Source organism: Brassica napus, chromosome C4, assembly GCF_020379485.1.
Source record: "Brassica napus cultivar Da-Ae chromosome C4, Da-Ae, whole genome shotgun sequence".
Classification (NCBI taxonomy): Eukaryota; Viridiplantae; Streptophyta; class Magnoliopsida; order Brassicales; family Brassicaceae; genus Brassica; species Brassica napus.
Window position 1 is genome coordinate 23680904 of NC_063447.1, and position 6403 is coordinate 23687306.

At 44.2% G+C, this 6403-nt stretch overlaps 1 non-coding gene across 1 annotated transcript; it reads right to left on the reverse strand.

The window, feature by feature from the left end:
* Nucleotides 1-982: 982 nt before the first annotated feature.
* On the reverse strand, nt 983-1090 carry LOC125586734. The gene has a single exon (XR_007323269.1). It is a non-coding gene; the product is annotated as a small nucleolar RNA R71 (small nucleolar RNA).
* Nucleotides 1091-6403: the final 5313 nt, after the last annotated feature.

Below are 6403 nucleotides of genomic sequence, written 5' to 3' on the forward strand. Positions count from 1 at the left end.
TCCCTAGCTCCTTGTGGATTCGATCCCTAAGTACTACAATTGAACCTCTTATTTGAGAGAGTAATTCACTCCTTAGGGTAATTTGAGTGGTATCAAATTTGGCGCCGTTGCCGGAGAGCTTTGATCGCCATTAGATTTAGTATTATTGATTCTTATTCTTTTCTCTACCCCCATTCTGACACAAAATTTTTTCTTGTCTTTTCAGGTACATGCCCAACAGTACCAGAAGCAACAAGGAAACACACCTGCTATTCTCAGCAGATCCTGCTCACTTGGAACGCTCGATCCGCAAAGACCAACGTTCCACATCGCTCGACGCAGCAGCTTTCACGTCGACTGATTCTCGCACCCAACCGTCGACCGACACCTGACCTTCATCGTCGACCAATCTACATCGTTCGACATCGATCGATTCTAAACCGCTTACATCGATCGATCCTCAGTCCCGAAACATGGTTGCTATTGTTATTCTCAGACAGGATGAGAATGGAAACCTGTATGACCGGGATGGTCATCTGCGTAATGCAACAGGTCATAAACTAGACGCTCAGGGGAATGTAATCCCTGATGCTGATGCTACAGGAGCTGCTCAACCTGTAGAAGAGGCTGCTCAACCAAAGGCATTGGCTGACTACAATCGTCCAGACGAGTACTACACCAACAGATCAGCTATTCGACTTCCAGAGATTCAGAAACAGAACTTCGAGCTGAAGCCTCAGTACTACACACTCGTGTCGCAGCTACCCTACTCTGGGTTACCGCACGAGCATCCTATGGACCATCTGGAGAGGTTCGAGGATCTTATCGCTGCTATTCGTATGGATGGAGTCCCTGAGGACTACCTATTGTGCAAGCTTTTCAAGTATACTCTGACTGGAGAAGCGATGCACTAGCTTAAGCAGCTACCCACAGGATCTCTAACATCATGGGCCGACATCAAGAATGCTTTCTTGCGAAACTTCTTTGATGAGGCACGCGCTGAAAACTTGAGGAGAAAAATCGCTGCATTCGCGCAGGAGACTGGAGAGTCTTTCAAAGATGCATGGATCAGATTCAAGTTCTTCCAGCGAGACTGTCCACACCACGGATTCAATGAAGTGCAACTGCTGAGCACTTTCTTCAGAGGTATCGCCTTGAGGTATCATATGGCTCTTGATACAGCTAGCGAGGAAAACTTCAACACCAGGAATCCGGTGGAAGCTATGAGACTGATAGAAAATCTAGCAAACAGCAACAACACGAAGAACTAGGGAAGGGGCAGATGGACGAAGTTAGAGCGAAGTTAGACGTAGTTCATGAGCTTCTTAGGAAGCAGGTCTGCTCAGCTGAAGAAGAAGAGGTTGTAGACATTGAAGGAGAGGAAGATGTGAACTACATTGGAGGTACTGGATTTCAGAGGTCTGGAAACCAGGGTGAAAACATAAACTTCTATAGCAATGGTCAGAGGAGTAACCAGAGTTCACAGTTCCAGAAACCTTTCAGCAATAACAGCACAGGCTATGGAAACTCATACTACCAGAATCCACCACCACAGACTCAGGAAAGCAAGATTGAAGCAATGCTTGACAGAGTTCTGGAAGGACAGCAACAATCACTGTGGATTTCAATGGGAAGATAGATTCCGCCTACAACAGTCTGAACACAAGAATTGAGATCGTAGGGACTCAAGTAAGGAAGCTTGAAATGCAAGTGGCTCAGACTAGAGATACTGTAAAGTGGCAAGAAGCCTTGACTAGAGAGGCAGGAGTTGAGAAAGCAAAACACCACGTGAATGCCATCATAGATGATGATTTCTGGCAAGTGGTGAAGCATGAGAAGCTTGGAGAAGCAGACTTCGAAGTTGAAAGCTCCATGAGTTTCGGTGGATCTCAATGGTGTCGACCGATGTCAATGGATGCACATCGATCGACAGACCATGACGAAGATCGATCGATAGAATACTCTAAAAATCTATCGACGTCATCTATTGAATCGACTGCGGAGTGTAGTGCAGTTCGAATCATGACTCATGAGGAATTCGCAGAAAAACATCCTCACCCACCCTCCCCTTTCTACGTCAAAATCGATCGACCGCATGAGCCAGCCATCGATTGACAAAGAGAGACAGATATCGATCGACCCCCCCCCTCACCTCCCATCGATCGACGGGCACCTTTCACCTACCGAGTGCGATTACCATCTATTGATAGTAACCGAATCAACGCACTCAGACCACCACCTAAACCTTTAGCAAACCCACAAGAACCTACAACTAACCCTTCAGACACTAAACCAGAGCCTATGCAAGTTGATGAAGCAACTGAAGGAAGAAGGTTAAGGAAAAGGAAGGAGAAGATTCCTAAGAACCTTAAGAGGGAAGCTAATGAGAAGGAGATGGATGGTTTCACTAAGAGAGTCCTTAGAATCCCAGTGGAGAAACCTTTTGATGAAGTTTATTACACACACCGGTTGTGGATGTTCTTCAGGGGGACTAAGGAAACTGAGGAGGACATTAGGAGAATGTTTCATCATGTCAGGGAAAGGATGAAACTAAGGATCACATTGAAGAAGAAGAGTGATCCTGGGAAGTTTGCAATACCATGTGTGGTAAAGCGTATTGAATTTCCCCATGCACTTTGTGGCACAGGAGCATCAGTCAGTATACTACCTAAGGTTATGGCAGACCAGCTGGGTCTGAAAATAGAGCCCTCATCAGAATCTTTCACCTTCGTCGACCTTTCAGAAAGAAGCTCAGGAGGCATCATAAGAGTCCTTGAGGTACAGATTGGTAATGCCCTTGTCCCAGTAGATTTTCATGTCCTGGACATCAAGCTTAACTGGAACTCTTCACTTCTGCTTGGAAGAGCTTTCCTGGCTACAGTAGGAGCTGTATGTGACATGAACACCAACAGATTGTATTTGACACTGATAGATCCAGACATCCACTATGACCTAGTTCGAGTTGTAAGACAACAACTTAACCTCGTGGAGCTTGGAAATGATTTTGGCTACATTGCAGCATGCCATTGTGGAGCAGAGTACGAAACCGAGTACTCAGAATCGATCGACACTCACACTGTCTCATCGATCGATTCCAATAAGTCACCAACTACCGATGAACGCTATCCCAGATCGCTCGATGGGAAGCAACCGGTAGACCACTTAACATCAACAGATCAGTGCTATCTAGACTTTGCCTTTCAACAACCCAACAACAGAGGACGAGATGACTATTCAATAGGCAGTTGGGCAGACATTGGATTCCATGAAAGTTTTGCAATAAAGACTGTAATTCCGGATCCCAATGAGAATCCTACTGAGGAGTATGATGAGGATTACTGGAAGGAAAGAGCTATTGAGATCACTATGCATGATGACAGACATCCACGCCATTCCTTCAACAACACGTCTCCATCATCGATTGACGAATTCTACTCAACATCGGTCGATTCCCACCCTCATCCAGCAAAACGATCTTCTGCATCGATCGATACCACACCTGGTACATCGATCGATATTAAGGCCGCCGCCTTCGAAAAGGAAAAAAGGAATATTCCAATTTCAAGTAGGTTTACCAATACCTATATAAGGAGTTTTACACCCCAGAATACTTCTCAAAACACAGAAGCAGAAAAGATGAATGCTCCCACAAATCAATCAGAAGGAACATCCAGAAAGAGCATTCAATCCAGAAACCCTAATTCTCTATTTACTAAAAAGAATATGAGAGATGATTATGAATTTGGTATTTTCAGGGACTCAGATGGCCATGCAAGACCTATGGATGGAAGGATTCTACAAGTATCCAGAGAGGACATAACAGATATTCTTCAAGTAGCCAATGGACCAGACAACTTGTTTATGCAGCAACGCAGCATTCCAGACAACAATCTAGCTGTTCCAGACAAAAATCCAAGGGCCAACACAACAGGAATTGGTTCACACCAATCATGCAGACCTGTTGGCCAAGCATCGATCGACAAGGTTGCTTCTCCATCGCTCGACAGGGTAACACCAACGTCGCTCGATACGGCACCTCTACCATCGATCGACAGACGTTACGAATTTGGACATCACGCTTATGACATTTATGGAGCCAGAAAGTTCAAAGGGAACTTAAGGACGAATATGGAGTCTACATAGATGAGTCTGGATATGCGAGGAGCGTAGCTGGTGAGATGATCCCAGTTACGGAGGACAACATCAGAAAAATTCTGGAGAGAGCATCACTATTTGAAGAGAGTCACATATGTCTTCCAGAACATGCCACTTCCTTCACACCTACAAGACTGGCACCAGAGATCTACACCAAAGATGAGATCAATGAGATGGTGACTGGTATTTGTGGAGCTCAGGAAAAGCTAGGAGATGAACTCAAGACATTGGTAGATGACACCTATCAACCTTTAGACAGAGGTTACTATGAGCTTTTCGGAAGTATGGCAGAGATAAGGACAGAGATTGAGAGTATGCAGCACAACCTTGAGAAGGAAGCTACGACATCACCATTGATCGACGCCAACAAAGCAACATCGATCGACGTCAAGCCACAGACATCCCAGATTCCTGCAGAACCGGAAAGTTTGGCAGAGAAGAAGGATGAATGGGAGGTCGCATACATCAACACGAGGATTAACGACGTATACAACCCTCTCAACAACAACGTGGACTGGTTGAGCACGAGAATTGATCTGCTACAACAAGAGCTGGACACCATTCGCATGGCAGATCCACAACCAGCCACATTGATCGATATCTGCAACATCACATCGATCGACACAAGGTTCGCAGCCATGGAGGATAGGTTAAAATCTTATGAGGATATGCACGACCGTTTCACTTCACCTATCATGCGATACTTGGACACCTTGTCTACACAGATAATGAATGTCCAGAGGGACATTGGTAAGCTTAATGATTAACATGATTTTCAGGAAGAAGGTTCAACATCGATCGATAGGTTCCAAAGGACATCGCTCGACGGCAAGAAACCTACAGAACATTTTCCCTACACAGCAGCAGCAGTTGATCAGATCACATCAAAGCTTTACACAAGTATAGACAACATGGAGGAACGATTTGAGAAGCGATGTGATGACATCTATTTTCCATTCGACGTCAAACTCAGTGGACTGGATAGCCAAGCAGAATGGTTACAGAAGGAAGTCAAAGCCATTCAGAGGCAACTCGCATCTCAACACCAGATATCAGCATCGATCGACAGAGCACGCTCCAAATCGATCGACAGCACTACACCAGCAACGATCGATAGACACCTGGTCGCATCGATCGATACCACGTCTACACCAGACGACGAGCAGCTGATACAAAACAAAATGGAGTCAATGCAGGAGCAACTGAACGAGCTATCAGCATACGCCTACGGCAAGATAGGATGGCATCAGTCCAGCATTGAGGACATCCAAGAGACGCTACAGAACATCTCAAATGCAATACAGAAGATGGATGAGAGATGGACCAGAAACGATGAGGCCACAAGAAGTTTCATTGCAGCTTGGTCCAGAATGTGCAGAGATGAGGTGGATGCTTGTTTTCTAACAAGTAGCTGTCTTTCCACCAACAAGCCACATACCTCCAAAGTCAAGCTAAATGACTATAACAAAGCGCTGAGTGGGAGGCAACCCACTATTAGGTAATTTTAATTGGTTTTCTTAGTTACTTGTATTTACTTTCATTTTCATTCTTTTAGATTTATTGCAAGACCCAAGTAGGATGATTACCAACATATCGACCGTGGACGAAACGTCGACATCGATCGACATACACTCACACACGACGATCGATGTATACCTATGCATATCGATCGATTCCCACTCCGTTCAGGTTTATCTTCCTAACTTGTTACATTTGTACTTATGATTTATTTCCACCATAACTCCGACTATGTTACACTGGGACAGTGTAATTTAAGTCTGGGGGGAGGTTTACTGATATAATTTATTCTGATTCTTATAAAAGGATTTTAATAAAATTATGCTTAGCTATGTGAAAGGGACTATGACCTTATTTATACTTGAAATTCTAACCACTCTTTAGCACCATTCTAGATTTACCGATTGCAGATAGTACTAAAGATGCTAAAGTGGATCAACCTGTCAACTATACACACTTGCCTTGATTGTTTGAAGGAACCAAAGCTGACCTCCAACACTAAACCTGACATAACCGCTTGTCTTGGGGCTTGCTATACATGGGATCAAATTCTTCAGACAAGTCTGGAAGGTAAAGCCTTATGTAGATTTATTTATCACAATTTTCTCTCTCTATTTCGACCCTAGAGTAGTTAGTTAGTTTCTATCTAAAAAAATAAAAAATCGAGATTATTGCTTTATTAGGACTTAGGATTTAGTTAGGTGGAATCTGAACAGGACTTGGTGGCTACAACCATTAAGGCTTGCTTCAT